This window comes from Lithobates pipiens, unplaced genomic scaffold (assembly GCF_037356315.1).
Source record: "Lithobates pipiens isolate NorthernLeopardFrog02 unplaced genomic scaffold, aLitPip1_a1.2 Scaffold_10, whole genome shotgun sequence".
NCBI classification, from domain to species: Eukaryota; Metazoa; Chordata; class Amphibia; order Anura; family Ranidae; genus Lithobates; species Lithobates pipiens.
Window position 1 is genome coordinate 101,678,431 of NW_027507686.1, and position 25,285 is coordinate 101,703,715.

The following is a 25,285-nucleotide window of genomic DNA, read 5'->3' on the forward strand; positions in this document are numbered from 1 at the left end:
CTCCAGGGGGGTCCAGAGTCACCCTGGAGGGAAGCAGTGCCTCGTACCAATAGGCTCAATAAATAAGTCATCCAGGGTCCCCGAAAGCTGCAGAAGGCAATGTCGGCAAAGAGTAGATGGGAGCCAGAGGGGGGGACGAGGGGCGCAACCAGGGGGAGGGGACACATATGCGGGAATGTCAAGCCCTTCCAGTACAGCGCACTAGGTATCACTCAGACCCCCCAAAGTGCAACTCCCCCATCTAAGGTCAAGACTCCAGAAGGGAAGATGAGCCGCCCTGGTCTGTACATGAAAGAACCTGCTGCCAAGGGGTTGGGGCCATCATCCCTTCCTCCAATGGGAGATGCCACCAGCATGACAGCCCCGTGTCCGGTCAAGTGGTGCCCCTCTGACAATGTCGTTGTGGTATATGCGGAGCATCCAGGGAGAGGCAGGGACCACCCAAACAGTGAGGGCCTCCAAGGGGGACCGGTGTCAGACAGGAGGATAGCGGTGTCTTGTTAATTAGACAAGTCATCCAGTGTGTTCCTGTGAGCAGCGGAAGGAAAGGTCGGTAAGGATTATGAATGGGTGGGGGCCCGGGTGTGCATAAAACTGCCACCAGATGACCGGGGCAGAGAGGGCAAGGGGATGAAAGTCAGATCTGGTAGGTGGGGGCGGGGGTGAGGAGTGTCCCTCATATTACTCACGTTGGCCATACCTTGAAGCTGAGCACTCTGCATACCCAGGACGTTCTTCTGTATAATCTAGCCTATCTGTATACATTAGCCTGTCTTTTGTACACATTAGTCGGTCCTCTGTATACACTAGTCTGTCTGTATACACTAGTGTATACAGATAGGCTAGATTATACAGAAGAAAGTCCTGGGTATGCAGAGATGGAGGCTAGGGTATACAGAGAGAGAGGCTAGAGTATGCATACTTGCTAGTGTATACAGACGGACTAGTGTATACAGAAGACCGGCTAGTTTATATAGGGAGGCTAATGTGTGCAAAAGACAGGCTAGTGTATACAAATAGGCTAGATTATAGAGAAGAACATCTTGGGTATGCAGAGAGAGAGGCTGGGTTACACAGAGAGGCAGAAGTATGCAGACTTGCTAGTGTATACAGATGGACTAGTGTATACAGTAGACCGGCTAGTTTATACAGAGAGGCTAATGTGTACAAAAGACAGACTAGTGTATACAGATAGGCTTGATTACACCGAAGAAGGTCCTGGTTATGCAAGAGATGGAGGCTAGGGTATGCAGAGAGACTTGCTAGTGTATACAGACGGACTAGTGTATACAGAGGACCGGCTAGTTTATACAGAGAGGCTAATGTGTACAAAAGACAGGCTAGTGTATACAGATAGGCTAGATTATACAGAAGAACGTCCTGGGTATGCAGAGATGGAGGCTAAGGTATACAGAGAGAGAGGTTAGAGTACGCATACTTGCTAGTGTATACAGATGGACTAGTGTATACAGAGGACCGGCTAGTTTATACAGAGAGGCTAATGTGTACAAAAGACAGGCTAGTGTATACAAATAGGCTAGATTATAGAGAAGAACGTCCTGGGTATGCAGAGATGGAGGCTGGGTTACACAGAGAGGCTAGTGTATGCAATCTTGCTAGTGTATACAGACGGACTAGTGTATACAGTAGACCAGCTAGTTTATACAGGGAGGCTAATGTCTACAGAAGACCGGCTAGTGTATACACATAGGCTAGATTATAGAGAAGAACGTCCTGGGTATGCAGAGATGGAGGCTAAGGTATACAGAGAGAGAAGTTGGGTTACAAAGAGAGGCTAGTGTATGCAGACTTGCTAGTGTATACCGGTGGACTAATGTATACAGAGAAGCTTGGGTATACAGAGAGCTGTATAAAGAGATGCTAGTGTATACAAAAGACAACCAAGAGTAGACAGTGAGGCTCGTGTATACAGAAGACCGGCTACGGAGAGGCTAATTTGTACAAAAGACTAGTGTATACAAATAGGCTAGATTATACAGAGGAAGGTCCTGGGAATGCAGAGATGGAGGCTAGGGAATCCAGAGAGAGACTGTGTTACACAGAGAGGCTAGAGTATGCAGAAGACCGGCTATTTTTTTTTTACAGATAGGCTTGTGTATACAGAAGACAGTCTGGGGAATTCAGTGAGGCTAGTGTATGCAGAGAGGCTGGGACACCGAGACTATTGTAAAAAGAAGGCAGGCTAGTGTATATAGATTACGGGCACGTGTATACAGAAGACAGAGAGGCTAGTCTATATAGAGTGGCTGGTGTACACAGAGAGATTAATGTATACAGAAAAGCTAGCGTGTAAAGAAGACAGGACTTTATTTTTTGCTAATGCAACTACTTCTGAAACATGTAAAGTGCTTTTTTCATATTTTGGTGCTGTTAAAAAGTGTATAGCATCAGGATGAGAAAGGATAATAACTGACAGAGGATGACATGGCAAAAAGACAAACTGCATTAGAAATGTGAATATGAAGTAGAGATGAAATGCCAATCCCCACGGCTACGTACAGCAAAGTGTGAGCTAAGCAGCTAAATATTCTGCAATAGCAGAGATTAAGTATTGCAGTCGAAATGAGATCGCAAGCGTTAGTTGCAGTAGCTCCAAAATGACTGAGAAATCATTTCATTACTCTAAATGTAAAAGTTATCCCGGTAGCACTGAGTGGACTGATACAAATTCAGTTTCCTATAGCAGAGAAATACCAGCTATATGTGAGACGAGCAATTAAACTGTTCACGGTAGCATTGCATTACTCTTAATATGTGCAGCGTTCAAAGAAGCAATAAGATGGTTTTGTATTATCCTAAAATTAGCAGTATACGTAATAAAGGAGAGTAGGTAACCTGGATTTAGACATAGCAAACTTTATAATCTAATTTAGCAAAATTAGAAAGGATAATATTGAGACAGTATATACAGGTCGAGTTTAAGTGGAAATACACAAAATATATAGCTTACCTTTACATTGTTCAATAGAGCGTTGCAAAGTAATACCAAGGCAGAATGTCGGAATAGCAATTAGATGAGATGATTGCTGTAATCATGAAATATCAGCAACGACGTGACAAGGTTTCTATCGTTTTCAGGATCCTTACGTGTCTTTAAGGATGAGAACGTATAATAACTGGCAAAGTATGACATGGCAAAGAGACAAACTGCATTGGAAATGTGAATGTGAATTAGAGATGAAATGTCAATCCCCATTGGTTACTTACAGGTTACCATTAATACAGTTAACACGGCTACGTACAGCAAAGTGTGAGCTAAGCAGCTAAATATTACTTAATATTGCAGAAATATTGAAAAGAGATCGGAAGCGTTGGTTGTAGTAGCTTCAAAATGACTGAGACATCATTATCCCGGTAGCACTGAGTGGACTGATATTAGATGAGTGATCGTTGTGGTACGAATTCAGTGTCCTATAGCAGAGAGATACCAGCTAAATGTGAGAAGAGCAATTAAACTGTTCACATCGGTAGCATTGTATTTCTCTTAATATGTGCAGCGTGTAACGAAGCAATAAGATGGTTTTGTATTATCCTAAAATTAGCAGTATACGTAATAAAGGTGAGTAGGTAACCTGGATTTAGACATAGCAAACTCTATAATCTAATTTAGCAAAATTAAAAAGGATAATATTGAGACAGTATATACAGGTCGAGTTTAAGTGGAAATACACAAAATCTATAGCTTACCTTTACATTGTTCAATAGAGCGTTGCAAAGTAATACCAAGGCAGAATGTCGGAATAGCAATTAGATGAGATGATTGCTGTAATCATGAAATATCAGCAACGACTAGGTTTCTATCGGATGAGAAAGTGTAATAACTGACAAAGTATCACATGGCAAAGAGACAAATTGCATTAGAGATGTGAGATGGACATGAAATGTCAATCCCCATTGGTTACTTACATGTAAACGCGGCTACATACAGCAAAGTGTGAACTAAGCAGCTAAAGGGTATTTAATAGTAAATTGACGTAGCTTGAAAATTCCAACGTGAAAACCGTTCCATTAATTTTGTTACGCACGACTGTTTTCCGTTTCCACTGGTTATCGGCATAATATATCAGTAACCATGAACATTAATAGTGATAGACAGCTTACATTAGGATGTATGCATGATGTGAATGTAAAATAGTTGCATTATGTGTTATTAATGTAATCAAACTGTATTGCTATGCTTTGCTACTGCAACCACTTCTCAATCAAGTAAACCGTCCCACTGCTTTTCTCACATTTTGCTGCTGTTAAAAAATGTGTTGCAAGTGTTATGTGTTACAAATGGTTATCAGTGTGACAGTTAATGTGGAGAAGAAGTAATACACAAAATAGAGTCAGAAAGAGAATCCTATTGCATAGAGGTAGCGAGAGATGGTTGCATTAATCTTAATGTGCAGTGTGTAAAAGGTTTTAAAAAGATGGTTTTGTGTGACTTTTGCTTTAACGTAAAATTAGCTGTAGACATAATAACTTGTTACAATGATTTAGAGATAGTAATCTCTATAAAATAATAATAATAAGTAGAGCAAAACAAATTAGGAAAATTTTGAGGCAGTATGTATAGTCGAGATATAGTGAATACACAAAAGGGATCAAGGGATAGTAGCAAAGTCAAGGGATAAATGCAAAGGTACTCTATTTAACAGTAAATTGACGTAGCTTGCAAATTCCAACGTGTAAATCGTTCCATTAATTTTGCTGCGCACGAAGACGGCTTACACTGACTGTTTTCCGTTTCCACTGGAAAGAGAATCCTATTGCATAGAGGTAGCGAGAGATGGTTGCATTACTCTTAATGTGTAAAGGTTTTAAAAAGATGGTTTTGTGTGAATTTTGCTTTAACGTAAAATTAGCTGTAGACATTATAACTATGGTTAGGTTTACAATGATTTAGAGTTAGTAATCTCTATAATATAATAATAATAAGTATAGCAAAACAAATTAGGAAAATATTGAGGCAGTGAATACACAAAAAGGATCAAGGGATAGTTGCAAAGTCAAGGGATAAATGCAAAGGTACATTATTTAAGAGTAAATTGACGTAGTTTACAAATTCCAACTTGTAAATCGTTTCATTAATTTTGTTACGCACGAAGACGGCTTACACTGACTGTTTTCCGTTTCCACTGGAAAGAGAATCCTATTGCATAGAGGTAGCGAGAGATGGTTGCATATGGCAGAAAGACGGCTTACACTGCTTTTCTCACATTTTGCTGCGGTAAAAAGAAATGTTTTGTCACTGTGTTTTAACTGTGACAGATAAGGTGGAGAAAAAGAAGTAATACAGAAAATAAAGTCAAACAGTGGAAACGTTTATTTGTCATGACAGCTGATACTTGGTTGAGCAATAAAACTGTTTTATTTAGATGTAAGACTAGTTTTATTCTCTACATATAGGCTTTTCAGAGAGTTGTATAATATAGGCGACCAAAAGGACATTTAAATGGCTTAATATTGTAGGGAGGAAGTATCGCTGTTCAAAGGTAAGAGATTTAAAGCTTAGCTTGAAAATGGCCGAGAAATAGTTGCGTTAGTCTAAATTTAAAGGATATGCCGGTACCAATGAGAAAGCTTATATTAGACTAGTTGATGTTTGCATTACACAATCCTATTATTATTATTATTATTAAGATCATAGTGCAGAGAGATACTCAGTTAATGTCAGAGATACTCGGTCAATGTCAGAAAAGCAATAAAACTGTTTAAATCGTTAGAGAGCGATAGTTACATTACTCTTAGTATGTGCAGCATGTCTGGTAGCAAATGGATGGTTTTGTGAACATTTTGCATTAAGGTCCAATTAGCGGTAGAACTCATCGAAGTGAATAGATTTAAGCGGATTTTGAGATAGTACTCTCCATTTCTAATAAGAAATAAAGAAAAATAAGTCAGGATGGTGTGTCAGGACTGTCACATACTCACAGTCCCGGTACAAATATGCAAAATAAAGCAAAAGAGTACATGGTTTATTTTGATGTATGATAGTTTTATTGCATGCTTGATGTGGATGATTAAAATCGTGTAGTGATCTATATTTAGCATAAGAATGAAAAGGCAAAACATGGCAATGAGACAAACTCCATTAGAGATGTGAGCTAGATGAAATGATGAATAGCCCAGATTGTCTTCTGTTATCACTTAGCCTACCCTCTAAATTCACTAGCCTCTCTATATACACCAGCATGTTTACACTAGCCGGTCTTCTGCATACAATAGCCTGTCTTCGATATACACTAGCCTATGTTCTGAATACACTAGCCCGTCTTCTGTCTTCTGTATGCCCTAGCCTGTCTTCTGTATACATTAGTCTCTCTGTATAAACTAGCATCTCTGTATACCCTAAACTGTCTTCTGTAAAAACTTGTCTCTCTTTATAGCCTGTCTAGCCTTTCTTCTGTACACACTAGCTTCTCTGTATACACTAACCAGGCTTCTATATACAATAGCTTCACTCTATGCACTAGCCTCTCTGTATAATCTAGCCTCTCTATATACCCTAGATAGTGTTCTGCATCTCCGTAGTGGTAGCCTCTCCGTAGAAGCCAGCCTTTATTCTGTATTCACTAGCCTTTCTTCTGTATGCTGTAGTCTTCTATATATACTAGCTTCTCCGTACACCCTTGCATCTCTGAATACACTAAACCCTCAGTATACCACAGCCTGTCTTCTTTACCCAATAGACTCTCTGTATGCACTACCCAGTCTTCTGTATACACTCTCAGCTTTGATGTATACCCAAGCCTGTCTTCTGTATACACTAGTTTCTCTATATGCACTGTCCTTTCTGTATACTCTCGACCCTCTCTATACATTAACCTCTCTATATACACTAACATCTTTGTATATACTAGCCCCTCTTTAAATTAGCCTCTCTGTGTACCCCAGCCTCATTGTTTACTCTAGCATCTCTGTATACTCAAGCCTATCTGCATACACGAGTCTGTATTCTGTATTCACTAGCCTGTATTCACTAGCCTTATATATACTAGCTTCTCGCTTCTCTGTACACCCTTGCATCTCTGTACACTAGACTCTCTGAATACACTAAACCCTCAGTATACCACAGCCTGTCTTCTGTATACATTAGACTGTAAAAACTAGCTAGAATACACCAGCCTGTCTTCTTTACCCAATAGACTCTCTGTATGCACTACCCAGTCTTCTGTATACACTGTCAGCTTTGATGTATACCCAAGCCTGTCTTCTGTATACACTAGTTTCTCTATATGCACTGTCCTTTCTGTATACTCTCGACCCTCTCTATACATTAACCTCTCTATATACACTAACATCTTTGTATATACTAGCCTCTCTTTAAATTAGCCTCTCTGTGTACCCCAGCCTCACTGTTTACTCTAGCATCTCTGTATACTCAAGCCTATCTACATACACGAGTCTTCTGTATTGTGTATTAACTAGCCTTTCTTCTGTATGCTGTAGTCTTCTATATATACCAGCTTCTCTGTACACCCTTGCATCTCTGTAAACACTGTGTAAACTAGCCAGTCTTATGTATACACTCGCCGACTGTATACACTAGACTCTCTGAATACACTAAACTCTCTGTATACCACAGCCTGTCTTCTGTATACACTAGACTGTAAAAACTAGCTAGAATACACCAGCTTGTCTTCTGTACCCACTAGACTCTCTGTATACACTACCCAGTCTTCTGTATAGAATGTCAGCTTTCATGTATACCCTTTCTGTATACACTAGCTTCTCTATATGCACTGTCCTTTCTGTATACACTCGACTCTCTCTATACACTAACCTCTCTATATACACTAACATCTTTGTATTTGTCTTTAAACTAGCCTCTCTGTGTACCCCAGCCTCACTGTTTACTCTAGCATCTCTGTATACTCAAGCCTATCTACATACACGAAACCTGTATTCTGTATTCACTAGCCTTTCTTCTGTATGCTGTAGTCTTCTATATATACCAGCTTCTCTGTACACCCTAGCACTGTAACAGTGCTAGGTTCCTGTATTACAGAAACAGAACACCAGCAATAAGGTGTATACTGTGCAGGAGGCACACAACACCGACACATGCAGATGCATGTATTGCAGAAATTGAACACCAGTAATAAAGGGTAGCTTCAGGTGTGTACTGTGCAGGAGGCACATAACACCCACTGTAACAGTGCTAGGTTCCCAAGCAGTAAAGACACTGTCCCTGCCTATCGTCCTCTTTCCCTGACCACCGTGCTGGCGGCCTTATATAGTGTGGGGTGTGTACTAAACCCCCCTGAGCTATAATTGGCCACAGGAATCCTGCCTGTGGTGAATTGTGGCTCTCCTCACAGAGGATGTCACATCTGTTCTTATTATATAGAACCTATTATGCTCCTCGTAAACTTTTTCAGTTTGGCCGAACGGCCGGACGCAAGTTGCCCCCGGTGCGGGAACATGGGGGGAGACATGATGCCCATGTTTTGGAGATGCCCGAAGTTGATCCGCTACTGGACAGAGGTGACAGGAACCATTGATCGGGTGGTTGGAACCTCCACCAGGATGGGGGCGAAGTATTGTCTCCTGGGATTAGTTGAAGGAGTTGGAAACCCGGGAAGTAGCCAGATGGCAGTTCTGAGATGCCTATTTCAGGCAAGGAAACTGATTGCCCAACCTTGCTTAGCCTCCAATTTTGGCAATGACTTGTTTTTTTTCGCTTGTTTCCCAAGATGACCATGTTGGCGTTTGTCAAGATGGTTGAGAGTGCCCGAAGAGATCGCCTATGGCCCCATCACCTTGAAAGTGCCTGATCTTGTCTGATCTCGGAGGCTAAGCATTGTCGGGCCTGATTAGTAACTGGATGGGAGACCAACTGGGAATACCAGGTGCAGTAGGATTCTTTTTATGTTGTTGGCGTTGACATGGGTTTTTTTTTCCGCTTGTTTCCCAAGGTGATCATCTTGGCATTTGTCAAGAGGGCTGAGAGAGCCTAAAGAAATCTCCTACGGCCACATCCCCCTGAAAGCGCCCAATCTCATCTGATCTCAGAGGCTAAGCAGGGTCCGGCCTGGATAGTACCTAATTAAAGGTGCCGTAGGAATCTTTTTATATTGTTGGCTTTGACCTGTTTTTCTTTCGCTTGTTTCCCAAGGTTACCATTTTAGCATCAGTCAAGAGTTTTGAGTATGTCCCAAAGCGTTCGCCTGAGGTCACATCACCCTGAAAGCGCCCGATCTCAGAGGCTAAGCAGGGTCTGGGTCAGATGGGAGACCGCCAGGGTCTATGTTGTTGGCGTTGACCTTTTTTTTTCACTTGTTTCCCAAGATAACCATCTTGGTATTTGTCAAGAGGGTTGAGAGTGTCTAAATAGAACACCTATGGCCACATCACCCTGAAAGCGCACCATCTCATCTGATCTCGGAGGCCTAGCAGTGTACGGCCTGGTTAATACCTGTATGGGAGACCATCTGTGAATACCAGGTGCCGTAGGCTTCTTTTTATGTTGTTGGCGTTTACCTGTTTATTTTCGCTTGTTTCCCAAGGTGACCATCTTGGCGTTTAACAAGAGGGTTGAGAGTGCCCAAAGAGATCATCTACGGCCCCATCACCCTGAAAGCGCCCAATCTCATCTGATCTCAGAGGCTAAACAGTGTCGGGCCTGGTTAGTACCTGGATGGGAGACTGCCTTGAAATACCAGGTGCCATAGGCTTCTTTTTTTGTTGTTGGCTTTGAACTGTTTTTTTCGCTTGTTTCTCAAGGCGACCATCTTGGCGTTTGTCAAGAGGGTTGGGCGTGTCTTGAAGAGAACGCTTACGGCCACATCACCCTAAAAGCACCCGATCTCATCTGATTTCAGAGGCTTAGCAGCATCAGGCCTGGTTAGTACCTGGATGGGAGACTGCCTGGGAAGACCAGGTGACATAGAAGGATCTGGCCTGGTTAGTGTCTTGATTGGGAGATCGCCTGGGAATTCCGGATGCCGTAGGATTCTTTTTATGTTGTTGGCTTTGACCTGTTTTTTTCCCCTTGTTTCCCAAGGTGACCATCTTGGCATTTGTCAAGAGGGTTGAGAGTGCACAAAGAAATTGCCTATGGGCACAACACCCTGAAAGCGCCCAATCTCGTTTGGTCTCAGAGGCTAAGCAGGGTTGGGCCTGGTTTGTACCTGGATGAGAGACCTCCTGGGTTTTCCAGATGCCGCAGGCTTCTTTTTATGTTGTTGGCGTTGACTTGTTTTTTTTGGTTGTTTCCCAAGGTGACCATCTTGGCGTTTGTCAAGAGGGATGAGCGTGCATTTGATCTCAGAGGCTAAGCAGGGTTGGGACATGGTTAGTACCTGGATGGGAGACCGCCTGGGATTTCTCGATGCCATAGGCTTTCGTTTTAAGTTGTTGGCATTGACTTATTTTTTTATTTTTATTATTCTTTTATTAAGTAGAACAACATAAATATAACAGTCAACCATACAGCATGACCCAGGGTCACAATTACATGCTAACAAAAAATAGGCAGCCAAATAACTCTGGGTTCTCAGAGGGGAGTCCTACAGTTTCATGCAGAAAATAGAGAAACCCCACCTCCGACATGTAGTACAGTATAACTAGTGCAGCTCCGTTCGGACAAATGTAATCATGGAGAACAACTGGGACCACAGCGAGCCAGCTTATCATGACCTACGTGAAGCAGAGTAAAATATGAGCCGGTCATGTCCAGAACCCTGGGGTTCTTCTGGGTCCCGAAGGCTAGTAAGGAGACAAGGCATAGTCAAAAGGGAGGACGGGGTAAGAAGAGAGTGCAAAGACGGAGAGAGAGGAGGTGGGGGGATGGCGACGGGGAAAAAAAGAAAAATAAAGACAAAAAGGAGGGGGGGAATGCCACCCAGGGCAGACATGGCCTACGTAGGTAAACGTTAGATGTTCAGTCGTTTTCTGGGACGGAGGCACTGCTCACCTCCCGAATGTAGTCTCGAGTACCAGTAAAATACCTCCAGGGCCTCCATGTAACACTAAATGCCTCTTCAGTGTTGTGAAGGGTGGCGGTCAATTCTTCCATCCGGAGAATATGATTGACTTTGGAATACCACAGCACCTTGGATGGGGGCTGAGGCTGCCTCCACAGTGCGGGAATGCAGGCCCGGGCGGCATTCAGGAGTTGCATCGTGAGGGTTTTTTTGTATTTTCGAACAGGCTGTTCGGTCAAGTGTAGAAGGCACGCTACTGGGAACCCAAAAGTTTCTCAAGGTCGGGCATGCCCAGAAAAGGTGTCCCATGGTCCCCATATCTGAATTTCACCTCCAACAAACATCCGGGATCGATCTATCCATTTTATTCAGAAGGTATGGGACTCTATACCAGCGTGAGACTATCTTGTATCTTGATATTGGTTTGCGATGGAAGCTTTATGTACTAAGGTCAGGATCTTCCCTATCTGTTGTGGGGTAAATGTGATGCCTAAGTCCCTCTCCCATTTGTGGATAAATGGTGGGGGTCGACTCCTCCTCCTGACTACTCAATAGGTTGTACAGGAGGGAGAGGGTGTGTCGCACAGGTTCCCTTTTGTGACAGATGGATTCATAGGGTGTCAGGTCTCTAGGAGTGTAGGGGGCCCTTTGTATGGCCAGAAGAAAGTGACAAAGTTGATAAGCACTAAACAAGTCAAGCGGAGGGTCAGAAAGCTCGGCGACAGTTTGCGTGGTCGGGAGCTCTCCCGTGGGCCACACCTCTCCCAGACGCTGTTTCCCCACCACTGTCAACTGTCGCAGTTTCTTGTTGGTAAATCCCGGTGGGAAGTCTGGATTACCTATAACCGGAGTCATTGGTGATGGCAGGGGAGCAATGTGTGTGCAGCGGAACAACCTCCGCACAACAGCCAACGTAGCTCCCACTACGGGGTGACCTCTGAGGTCTTTTGGTAGGGAGGACAGGAGCCACGGGGAGGTCAATAGGGGAATGGATCCATCCTCAATCTCCATCTCCACCCACTGCTTGTGTGGGCCATTACAATGCCAATCAACGACTCTCGCTAGCAGAGTCACTCTGTAGTATTGTCTGAGATCTGGGAGACCCAGACCCCCCTTGTCCTTTGGTCTGGCAAGCAATTGCAAACGGGCTTTGGGCAGTTTGCGCGCCCAAATAAAGTCCCGGAGCAGCACCTGCAGTTGTCTGAAAAAAATTGGGGGTAACCGGATCGGTAATGTCTGGAACATGTATAAGATCCGAGGGAGGGCCATCATTTTGAATGCATTACAGCGCCCGAACCAGGTCAGTGTTAAAGCATGCCAGTTTCCCAAATCAGATTTCAGTCTATCCAGGAGAGGGACAAAATTAAGCAGGTACAATTGCGCTAAATCCGCTGCGATGTCAACGCCCAGTTAACGTATAGATTTTTCAGCCCAGTAGAATGGAAAAGAGGAGCGGAGCCTCTTGGCCTCACCATCCGGGACCGATATATTCAATACAGCCGACTTGGCGCAATTGTTTTTATAGTTTGATAGGCTGCCGTGTCGCTGTAGAGACGCAAGTATTTTGGGAAGCAAAATGTGTGGATTGCAGACGGAAAAAATTAGATCGTCAGCGTACGCCGCAATTTTGTGGTGTGCCGAGGGTTTGGATATGCCAGTAATATTCAGGTCATTCCGAACGTGACACATAAGTGGTTCCAGTGTCAGAATTAAAATTAGGGGAGACAGAGGGCACCCCTGCCTCGTCCCATTAGTGATGGGGAAAGAGTCCGAGCACCCCTCGGTCACCCGTACCGCTGCCGACGGCGTGGAGTAAAGCGACATTACCCAGCTCATCATGTTGGGGCCAAGACCTATATGTTCCAGGGTGGCCTGCATAAAGTGCCAGGCCACCCTGTCAAAGGCCTTCTCCGCGTCCGTTGACAACATAAGCAAGGGCCTTCCCTGTACATGCGCCGCATGGATTAAATTGAGGACTCGGGCCGTATTGTCTCTAGCTTCCGACTTATTTATATTTTTTTGCTTGTTTCCCAAGGTGACCATCTTGGCGTTTGTCAAGAGGGTTGAAAGTGCCTGAAGAGATTGCCTACGGGCACATCACGCTAAAAGCACCCGATCTTGTTTGATGTTGGAGGCTAATAGAGTCGGGCCTTGTTAGTACCTGGATGGGAGACCGCCTGGGAATACCAGGTGTCGTAGACTTCTTTTTATGTTGTTGACGTTGACCTGTTTTTTTTTCGCTTATTTCCCAAAGTGACCATCTTGGTGTTTGTCAAGAGGGTTGAGAGTGCCTGAAGAGATTGCCTATGGCCACATCACTCTGAAAGCACCCAATCTCGTCTGATCTTGGAGGCTAAGAACAGTCGGGCTGGTTAGTACCTGGATGGGAGACCACCTGGGATTACCAGTTATTGTAGGCTTCTTTTTATGTTGTTGGCGTTGATTCGTTTTTTTTTTTGCTTGTTTCCCAAGGTGACCATCTTGGCATTTGTCAAGAGGGTTGAGAGTGCCCAAAGAGATCGCTTACAGCAGCATCACCCTGAAAGAGCCCTATCTCTTCTCTTCTCTGAGGCTAAGAAGGGTTGGGCCTAGTTAGTACCTGGATGGGAGATGGCGTTGGAATACCAGGTGCCGTATTCTTCTTTTTATGTTGTTGACATTGACCTGTTTTTTTTTTTCACTTGTTTCCCAAGGTGACCATCTTGGCATTTGTCAAGAGGGTTGAGAGTGCCCGAAGAGATCACCTATGGCCCCATCACCCTGAAAGCGCCCAATCTCGTCTGATCTCGGATGCTAAACAGTGTCGGGCCTGGTTAGTACCTGGATGGGAGACCGCCTGGGAATACCAGGTGCCATAGGCTTCTGTTTTTTTATTTTTTTATTTAGTAGTATATAAATGATCATATTGCATGGATATCAGAGCCAATGGTAAGAAGTCTGAGGAGAATAGCACGTGTACAGCTTTGCGGTCATATCAAGATGAGATTAAAGCTCCATCTCGTTGGGATCCTCTACCACTTAAAATATTATTGATACTAGCCCTGCTACCCTCGAAGAGTTTAGATATCCATAGATAGAGGAAGAGTATTGTGTAGTAGTCAAATGGGGTCGGAACATACCATTTTCTTTTCCCTTTTTTGAGTTAAGAAGGGAAATAGTAGAATTGAAAGGAGGGAGAAGGGTAAAGAGAAGATTGGGGAAGGAAATGGCAGAAAAGGAAAAGAAGGGGTAAGGGGGTGTCGTGGGTAGAGTGGATAGGATGGGGTCCCCTCCCAGGGAGCAAGAGACGCCCTCGGCTCACCAGCTCATCAGCTGTCCAACGTTTGGAACAGCGATCTCCAACGATCACCATGAGCTTACTATGTCTCGCGGAGGTATTCTTCCGAAAAGCGAAACTGGGTCCAGTAGAACCATCTGTTCCCATGCTCCTCCGTTTTATCCCTCATTGTGGCAGTCAGGTCTTCCATTCGTTCAATATCATTTACCCTTGCGAACCACTGGGTCACCATTGGAGCAGATTGCTCTTTCCACTGACTTGGGATGCAGGCCCTAGCTGCCTTGAGGAGATGTTTAAGTAAGGACTTATGATAACGCTTTCTCGACATAGGAGTTAGATTGAGAAGAACTGCTGCGGGATCATTGGCTAAGGAAATGTCTGTGAACTTGTGGATGAGTCTCAGGACAGGCTGCCCGAATGTTTGTAATTTAGGGCATTCCCAGAAAATGTGGAGAATGGTGCCAGCCTGTTGCCCACAGCGACAGCAGCGGTCAGATTGACCGGGGAATATTTTGGCCAACACCACCGGTGTACGATACCAGCGTGTGATCAGCTTATATGAGATCTCCTGATATTTACTGCAGAGTGACGACTTATGGGCGAAAAAGAGTATTCTGTCCTTCTGTGGTTTGGAGAATGTAGTTTGTAAGTCCCTTTTCCATTTAGCTAGGAAGGGTGGATCCGTGGAGGATTGTGCGTCTGTCAGGATTTGGAGGGAACCACGAATTGGGCCATCTTCCAGGCAAAGTTCCTCGAAGGGGTGGAATTGTCTAGAGAAGAACGAATGGTTAGGTAGTGATCCGAGGAAATGGATTAGCTGTCTAGCTCTCCAGCTATCCAATGCAACAGGTACTTGCTCTAGCAGTATGGTCCCCGTGGGAATCAAGCCCGTGGGTCCAAGAAATAGGGCTGCTCTCAGAAGCCCTTTCGGGGCTTGCCTGGTAAAGGCCTGGTCAGACAGGCCCGGAGGGAATCTAGGATGTCCAATAATTGGGGTCATAGGAGAAGGGAAGTTAGTCAGGTGGGAAAGGTGAAAAAAACTATCCATCTCGGCAAGCGAGGGGCCAATTAACGGGTGAGTAGTCACACAGGGCTCCAATGGCCTCCCCGCCCAAGGCAGACCAGCCAGTGGAACCCGCGCCATCTCCTGCTCTAGCTTGACCCATAGCTTCAGTTCCCCATGCCGGTGTCTTATCACATATGGTCCCCCATCGGATAGTGTCCGCTGTGTACTGCGCATGCGCAGTACACAGCAACACAGATTCCGAAAATTGCCGAGCATGAACGGCGCCTGCGCACTGAGTCCAGGTTCTATCCCCACTATCCAAGTGGACATAGAGTAAGAATATAAAAGAGCCGAGCGCAGCGAGGCCGAGCCCGAAGCGTGGCGAGCAAAGCTCGCCTGCGAGGGGCCCTCTAATATTCACAACCCTATGTCCGCTTGTGTGGTGGGGCTACCACCTCCACTCACCGCGCAGGCGCCGTTCAGCTTCGGAGATTTTCCGAAGCTTCGTCTGCTCCGTACTGCGCATGCGCAGTACGGCGCGGACACTATATCATGGCCGGACAGTATATGGCAGAACACCGGCACCAGTCAACCACCGGTGTCATGTGCGTCGCTGTGTAATATAGAGCAGGGTCCGGGAAGCCAATACCTCCCCGCAATTTCGGTCGCAATAGCATTGCCCTACCAATACGCATATGTTTTCCGCGCCAGAGGAACTTGATAAAGATTGAGCGAACCGCATGAAAGAAAGTCTGGGGTATTTTGATAGGTAAGGCTTGTAGTAGATACAGAAGTCGTGGCATCGCGTTCATCTTCAACACATTACAGCGTCCGAACCATGACAGAGCTAGTGGGTCCCATCTTTTAAGGTCCGCTGTAAGCCCATAGGCTTCTTTTTATGTTGTTGGCTTTGACCTGTTTTTTTTGCTTGTTTCTCAAGGCGACTATCTTGGCGTTTGTCAAGAGGGTTGGGCGTGTCTTGAAGAGAACGCTTACGGCCACATCAACCTGAAAGCACCCGATCTCGTCTGATTTCAGAGGCTAAGCAGCGTCAGGCCTGGTTAGTACCTGGATGGGAGACTCCCTGGGAAGACCAGGTGCCATAGAAGGATCTGGTCTGGTTAGTGTCTTGATTGGGAGATCGCCTGGGAATACTGGATGCCGTAGGCTTCTTTTTATGTTGTTGGCTTTGACCTGTTTTTTTTAGCTTGTTTCCCAAGGTGACCATCTTGGCGTTTGTCAAGAGGCTTCAGAGTGCCCAAAGAGAGTGCCTACGGCCAAATCACTATACTATATATCTATATCTATAATAATAAATAATATTTTTAGTTATTATATATAAGATACTATATAGGTGATTTGGCCGTAGGCACTCTCTTTGGGCACTCTGAAGCCTCTTGACAAAGGCCAAGATGGTCACCTTGGGAAACAAGCTAAAAAAAACAGGTCAAAGCCAACAACATAAAAAGAAGCCTACGGCATCCAGTATTCCCAGGCGATCTCCCAATCAAGACACTAACCAGGGGGGGCGTGGCCTAGGCATGAAGGAGTGAGGACGCTCTTTTCCGGAGCTCCCGGTCCCTGACCCCTCCGCACCCCTTTACCACAGTCTGGTCGCATATTTCTGCATCGCCGACATCCCCGCGCTTTGGCGGAACACAGCCAGCCGAGCGGGGTCCGCCGCTGCTGCCATGGACAGGTACTTGGTCTCGCTGCAGCCTCCGGCCTCCACGCCGGATCCAGCCAAGATGGCGCCCGCGGCCTCCGGCGCTCCAGGACACGCGGCACAGAGGGAAGGTGAGCAGACTGCTATGCAGGGACACGACATGCCCCCGTTCTCCCCGCCTAGTGACTTGTCCCCGTGTCTCCCCCGCTCACTGTCCATGGCCTCGCTTGACAGCCCGGACCATAGCGGCCTGCCACCCTGGTTCCCTCACAACTCCCAACTGTCCCAGAGACCCTCCTGCAGTGGAAGCCTCATCCCAGGACCGAATGGCCAGGCTGCTCTCGCCTCAGACACACAGGGGGACCCACCGCTGCCACCAACACCGGCATTATTGGGGGACAAGGCCATCCTAGCTTTACTCCAAAACCTTCCCACTAAAGCAGACTTTAGCTGTATGGCAGCCAGGGTAGAAACGACCTTGCGACATGAAATCGCAGGGGTCAAACGTGACGTGTCGGCTACGAACGAGCGGGTGACCACCCTGGCATCGGATGTGACCTCCCTGACCACTGATGTTTCTGGCCTGCAAGCCGCACATGATACCCTTGCTGACAGAGTCGCACAGTTGCAACTCCTAGTGGATGACCTTGAGAATCGGAACCGCAGACGCAACATCAGGATCAGAGACTTGCCCGAAGCCACTGGCCAGGCAGACCTCAAAGCCACAGTTACAGCTATATTTAACGCCTGTCTGGACCGCGCTGTTGACACAGTAATAGCCATTGATAGAGTCCACAGGACCCTGGGCCCCAGGAGCCCCACAGAGAACCGGCCACGTGACGTTTTATGCTGTCTCCACAATTACTCAGTTAGGGAGGATGTCCTGCAAGCGGCGTGGCGCAAAGGCAGCATTGATTTTGACGGGGCCCAAGTCACCCTTCTGCCAGATGTATCCCGCAAGACCCTCCAGATGAGACGCTGTCTGCGACCCCTTCTGGAACACCTAACTGAACGGAGGATTCCATACAAGTGGGGCCATCCGTTTCACCTTATAGTGCGCAAAAATGGGAGGCCCCTTGCGCTACGACACCCTTCGGAGGTCCCGTCCTTTCTGGAGGCTTTGGGCCTGCCCTCGGTTCAGGTCACCGACTGGTTGGCTCCTGTTGTCCCCCAGGGAGCAGTGGCCCCGACGAACAACCCCTCAACCAGGCCACAGAGAGTGAGACGCCACCATCGATCCCAACTTCAGAGATCGCAGGCCCCTCAAGATCGTGAACCCTGAGAGAGTACAGTAATTTTCCGTTATTCCTGTGTTATACCCTTTTTTTGTTTTGTTTTCTTTTTCTCTACCAACATGGATGGCTGGAGTATCCAGCTTTGTGTTGTTTACCATTCCACGGGCCATTGTTCCCAGCGCCCCCGCTAGGGGAGAGGAAGGACATTGGAAGAACACAGTTGGACACTGCGCTTCCTGGACGAAGCCCTGAGTTATTGGCGGTACTGTTCACCATTCTCGTTACTGTTTATCTACAGGTGCCCTAGTCTCGGCGCTCTTTGTGTTTTTGGACTGCCTGGTGGTGCCCCCCGGGTGCCCCTGGGCGGCGTTCCTGCTCCCTCCCCCTCTCCTCCCCCCCCCCCTTTTTTCCTTTATTTTTTTTTTCCTTTTTTTTGGGGGGGGGGGGGGAGGGGTGGGTGCCTGGGTGGTATAAAGTTATCTATACTCTGTGTTGAAAAGTTTAATATGTTGGTCTAATTATGCACTGTTCTACTGTTGTTAACTGCCCGATACCTGCTGCAGTGATGTTCTATAATGCGTTTGATGTCGTAGTTAAGATGCCAAAGAAGCCCGATTGCGACTGCCAGACCCCAGACGACGTGAATTTTTCACGAAACGCGTTGGGTGGCGTGACACGCTGACTTGCCTCATGTTACCAGAAGGGATATCGATTGGTGTTCGCGATCGGCCGACGCTTGCCCAGTTTGATGATATGCCCGATGTTCTTTCATGTTTGTAAGTGCATCTCTTGTTTTATATTTTTGTTTTAATAAATGATTTTACACTATTTGGAGCATCTTTTCTCTTCTTTTTCTTTCTCTCCGATAGGAGCTTTAGCAATTCCCCGATCTATCCCCACCCCTCCTACCCTCCTCCTCCCTACTAACTCCGGACCTTCTCCGCTTCGTTACTGCTTTTCCTTTTTCTCCTCCTCTTCCTCTGTGCTTGAACTCTATTTCTACTACTGACTCTGGTGGGGACCGCCGGCCGGGTACCACTGCCGTCATGGCCCTGAAGCTGGTTTCCTGGAATGTGAAAGGGCTGAATGTACCTGAAAAAAGGTCCAGCTGCCTGACATAATTGTGGCGGATGAAGCCCCAAATAGTTTTCCTCCAGGAGACCCATTTCAGGACAGACCAAATACCACGGCTTTATAGTAAGCACTTCCCCCTGGCCCACCACAGCACGTCCCCTACTTCCAAATCGAGAGGAGTCTGTGTTCTTGCTAAAAACTTGCCGTGGCGCCTGTTAGCTGTCCAAGCCGATAGTGAAGGGAGATATCTCTTCATTAAGGGAACTCTCCACTCGCAAACTTTTACTCTTGCCAACCTATACATGCCGAATGTGGACCAGCTGCCGGCCTTAGAAGCATGCTTGGATGCCCTGGCTGCATTCTCGGAGGGTACTTTGATCGTTGGGGGGGACTTTAACCTCACCTTGGACCCCCGCAGAGACTCATCATTGGGCACCTCTGCGATTTCTGCGAGAACGCGTTCACACATAAGAGAACTGCTACACTCCCACCGACTGATCGATGTGTGGCGTACGCTTCACCCACAGGATAGGGACTATACGTTCTTTTTCACCGCTCATGGTTCTTACTCACGTATAGATATGTTTTTAGTCACCCACAATGCTATCCCGGCGGTTTACAGACGCTCAGATAGGCCACATAGCCCTGTCTGACCATGCCCCGATTTCTTTGATGCTGAAGCTACAACAGGAGTCGCGTGGTCAGTCCTGGTGGAGACTGAACGAGTCTCTCCTGAAGGACCCTGAGACCCACGCAGACCTGCTTAGGGAATTAGAAAGTTACTTTGATCATAACCGTGATTCTGTTTCCAACCCCCTCATGTTATGGGCGGCTCATAAATGCTACATTAGGGGCATTCTTATTAAACATGGTCATAGACTCAAAGTGGCCAAAACTGAGGCTCTCTCCAAACTTATTGCCAAGTTGCATGCGTGTGAACAACGACACAAATCCCAGCCGACTGCTGCGCTGGAGGTGGAGGTGAGAGATCTTAGAGAACAAATCAGAGATTTCTCTCTCTTTCAGGCTAGAACCAGACTCATGTGGGTCCGCAGGACGTATTATGAATATGGAGACAAGTGTAGTAGGTCCCTAGCGAACTCCCTGCGTGCCCAACGCAACGCGTCCTTCATTCCAACCATAACCTCCCCTTCGGGTGCCAAGCTTCATGATTCATGGGAGATAGCGGAGTGTTTCCGATCTTTCTATGAAGCCCTTTAAAACTTGCACCCCCGGGACTCAGGAGACGCCCTCCAGGCCGGCACAGCGGCCATTGACGAGTACCTAGCTTCGGCAAACCTCCCGTCGCTGACACAGGAAGAGATAGAGCTTCTCTCGCAACCTATCTCCCCAGAGGAATTGTCGGCAGCGTTAAGAGACTCACCCAAGGGCAAGGCACCAGGCCCAGATGGGTTTATGGTCCCTTATTATAAGGCCTTCCTCTCCCTGTTGTCCACGCCGTTTGTGTCAGCTTTTAACGCCCTATTGGAGGGCCAGACCTTTCCACCGGAGCTGTTGCAGGCAAGCATCTCGGTCATACCCAAGCCGGAGAAGGATCCGCTTCTCTGTGCGAACTACAGGCCCATCTCCTTATTAAACAGCGACCTTAAGCTCTTCACTGAGATACTGGCGGAGCGGTTGGCGCCCATTCTCCAACGCCTGATACCTCTGGATCAGGTGGGGTTTATTCGTAACAGGGAAGCCCGAGACAACACTACCAGGACAATCAATGTTATAGAACGCGCCAGACGCCTTAAACTACTGATTATGTTGCTCTCTGTGGACGCAGAAAAAGCGTTTGACAGGGTGAGCTGGCCTTTTTTGCTAGCCACCCTGCGATGCTTGGGTGTACCCCCCCCCATGCTTTCATGGGTTACAGCTCTTTACTCGTCACCGATGGCGATGGTTAGGGTCAATGGGTTTGCCTCGTCGCTTTTCACTATTGGCAATGGAACGAGGCAGGGATGCCCGTTGTCCCCCCTTTTGTTTGTCCTATCGCTTGAACCCTTGCAGCACCACATCAGGCAGAACATAGACATCAAGGGACTGGACACCCCCTCACACCACCATAAGGTCGCAGCCTTTGCAGATGACCTCTTGTTCTATGTCTCGGAGCCTCACATTACATTGCCGAATCTCTTAGCGGAAATAAGACGATATGGCACCCTGTCAAATTTTAAAATTAACTTACAGAAATCGGAAGCACTCAACATCTCCCTGTCTACCAACGCCCAGACGAGTCTAAGCACTAATTTTCCCTTTCGTTGGGCAAATGGGGCTATACAATATCTGGGTACCAAGGTTCCCCCGGACCCACATCTGATTTTCCAATTGAATTTCCAGCCGCTTCTAAAAATTTTTGCCGTAGATCTAGAGAGGTGGTCAAAGTTGGCGACCTCTTGGTTTGGGAGATGCAATGTGCTCAAAATGAATGTAATGCCCAGACTCTTGTACCTATTACAAGCCTTACCGATAAAAATCCCCCAATCATTTTTTAAAGCCATGCGCTCCATCTTTATTTGATACGTATGGCAGGGCAGGCCTCCAAGACTCAGCCGAACATTACTGCTCAGATCAAAAGACAAGGGAGGGATTGGCCTCCCAGATCCGGCATGGTACTATACGGCGGTGCACATGAACAGAGTAGTTGACTGGTGCAGACACCTGAAGGATAAGCTGTGGGTTCGTCTGGAGCGTGAATCTGTACCATTTCCAGGTTTGCCCTGGAGTGGACCGGGCTGGTCGGGAGCGACGCGGGCACACCCACTCAGTGAGCCAACGTTACAAGAGCTAGACAGATATTTTACCCTGACGGGCGTGCCCAGGTTCCCTTCGCCCATGACTCCTATTATTGGACACCCACGCTTTGAACCCGGCATGACGGAAAAGTCTTTCCGCCTCGACCCTGACCGGGACCTTGTGCGGGCCTCTTCTTTTCTTGGCCCTAGGACGTGGACAGCGGTCTCCACTATGTACGAGGCGTTAGCAACCACGGCCCTGGGACAGTGGAAGCTTGCCCAACTCTCCCACTTCTTGAAATCTTTGCCAAACAGTGGCGAATTCCGCAGACCCCTAACATCGTTTGAGGAGGTATGCTCAGGAGAGGGACCGACCCGAGGGTCTCTTTCCCTGTCATATCGCATCCTATTGGACAAACTCTCCCAGGGTAACCTGGTGTTCGTGGAAAAATGGGAGCGAGACCTGCATGTCCGGCTCTCGCCAGACCAGAAGAACCGCGCGCTTCTTTTTGCGCACAAGTCATCCCTATGTAGTAAATACCAGGAAATAGCTTATAAAATTTTGACCCGATGGTACAGGACCCCCACTGTCCTGGCGGCTATGTTTCCCGGTCACAGCCCTTTGTGCTGGAGATGCGGTGAACAAGCCGGCACGTTACTACATATCTTCTGGGAATGCCCTCAACTGGCCCATTTCTGGAGACAGGTTCTCAATATCATTTATGACCTCACGGCTATTGATCTCCAGAACAACCCAGCTGCGATCTTCCTCAATCTGACCCCACTCTCGAGCAAGAAGTACCATAAATCTCTCTTAAAACATCTTCTGAGTGGGGCCAGGGCATGTATACCTAGCATGTGGAAACAGCAGGCCGCTCCACTGGTGTCTCACTGGTTTGCAAGAGTTTGCGACATCTACCGTATGGAACAGCTCACATCAGCGTTAGGCGACAGGCAGGAAGAGCACACTGCTCGTTGGTTGTCTTGGAGCCTGTTCAGGTTTTCCGACGCATACAGATCCTATCTGTAGGCTCTGGCACGTGTATAGAGGGAAGGGTCCGGCCGTGGGAACCTATCGGAGTCCTCTTTCTTTCTCTCCCTTCTCGTATACCACCCTGGTTCACTCTCTCCCCCGTCTGCCTCGTAGCACTGTTAGCCCCCTATAACTTTCATTCTTTCTACCCCCATCCCCTTCTCCTGCCCATTTGCTCCCCCCTCTTTCCCTACCCCCTAACTCCCAAGTATAATTAAAATACATGGTGATTGCAAGGATCTTTTCGTCTTGTTCCCTCGATTTCCCAGCCAGGGGTTTGGCGGCCCTCGGGGTGGTCCCGGCTGAGCTCTTTGACCAATAGAATGAAGGTGACCGATGTTAGAGGCCCCTCAGTCTGGGCCTTGAGGGGGATCGCCCAGCGGACTGCCCTGGTTTATAAGTAGACACTGGGGTGCCAGATCATTAGAGTGGGATAATGTGGTGGCCTAGCCAGGGCTGGGGCTGCTGCTGACATAAGTTGTTAGGTTTCCCCCGGTCCCCCACGAAGTATTAACTATGTATTTTTGTTAACCTGGAAAACTGAGGGATCTATGTCTTTTACAGTTTGTCTCTGTATTACCTGCAATCCGTAAATAAAGAATAAAAAAAAAAAAAGAGACTAACCAGACCAGACCAGATCCTTCTATGGCACCTGGTCTTCCCAGGGAGTCTCCCATCCAGGTACTAACCAGGCCTGATGCTGCTTAGCCTCTGAAATCAGACGACATCGGGTGCTTTCAGGTTGATGTGGCCGTAAGCGTTCTCTTCAAGACACGCCTAACCCTCTTGACAAACGCCAAAATGGTCGCCTTGAGAAACAAGCAAAAAAAATAGGTCAAAGCCAACAACATAAAAAGAAGCCAATGGGCTTACAGCGGACCTTAAAAGATGGGACCCACTAGCTCTGTCATGGTTCGGACGCTGTAATGTGTTGAAGATGAACGCGATGCCACGACTTCTGTATCTACTACAAGCCTTACCTATCAAAATACCCCAGACTTTCTTTCATGCGGTTCGCTCAATCTTTATCAAGTTCCTCTGGCGCGGAAAACATATGCGTATTGGTAGGGCAATGCTATTGCGACCGAAATTGCGGGGAGGTATTGGCTTCCCGGACCCTGCTCTATATTACACAGCGACGCACATGACACCGGTGGTTGACTGGTGCCGGTGTTCTGCCATATACTGTCCGGCCATGATATAGTGTCCGCGCCGTACTGCGCATACGCAGTACGGAGCAGACGAAGCTTCGGAAAATCTCCGAAGCTGAACGGCAATTTTCGGAATCTGCGTTGCTGTGTACTGCGCATGCGCAGTACACAGCGGACACTATCCGATGGGGGACCATATGTGATAAGACACCGGCATGGGGAACTGAAGCTATGGGTCAGGCTAGAGCAGGAGATGGCGCGGGTTCCACTGGCTGGTCTGCCTTGGGCGGGGAGGCCATTGGAGCCCTGTGTGACTACTCACCCGTTAATTGGCCCCTCGCTCGCCGAGATGGATAGTTTTTTTCACCTTTCCCACCTGACTAACTTCCCTTCTCCTATGACCCCAATTATTGCACATCCTAGATTCCCTCCCGGCCTGTCTGACCAGGCCTTTACCAGGCAAGCCCCGAAAGGGCTTCTGAGAGCAGCCCTATTTCTTGGACCCACGGGCTTGATTCCCATGGGGACCATACTGCTAGAGCAAGTACCTGTTGCATTGGATAGCTGGAGAGCTAGACAGCTAATCCATTTCCTCGGATCACTACCTAACCATTCGTTCTTCTCTAGACAATTCCACCCCTTCGAGGAACTTTGCCTGGATGATGGCCCAATTCGTGGTTCCCTCTCTAGGTCCTACCAAATCCTGACAGACGCACAATCCTCCACGGATCCACCCTTCCTAGCTAAATGGAAAAGGGACTTACAAACTACATTCTCCAAAACCACAGAAGGACAGAATACTCTTTTTCGCCCATAAGTCGTCACTCTGCAGTAAATATCAGGAGATCTCATATAAGCTGATCACACGCTGGTATCGTACACCGGTGGTGTTGGCCAAAATATTCCCCGGTCAATCTGACCGCTGCTGTCGCTGTGGGCAACAGACTGGCACCATTCTCCACATTTTCTGGGAATGTCCTAAATTACAAACATTCTGGCAGCCTGTCCTGAGACTCATCCACAAGTTCACAGACATTTCCTTAGCCAATGATCCCGCAGCAGTTCTTCTCAATCTAACTCCTATGTCGAGAAAGCGTTATCATAAGTCCTTACTTAAACATCTCCTCAATGCAGCTAGGGCCTGCATCCCAAGTCAGTGGAAAGAGCA

General features: G+C 47.2%; 2 pseudogenes; both read left to right on the forward strand.

Annotated features, from left to right (window-relative positions):
• Positions 1-13,239: 13,239 nt before the first annotated feature.
• Positions 13,240-13,357, forward strand: LOC143945713 (5S ribosomal RNA; annotated as a pseudogene).
• A 322-nt stretch (positions 13,358-13,679) lies between these two features.
• On the forward strand, positions 13,680-13,798 carry LOC143947834 (5S ribosomal RNA; annotated as a pseudogene).
• The last annotated feature ends 11,487 nt before the right edge of the window (positions 13,799-25,285 follow it).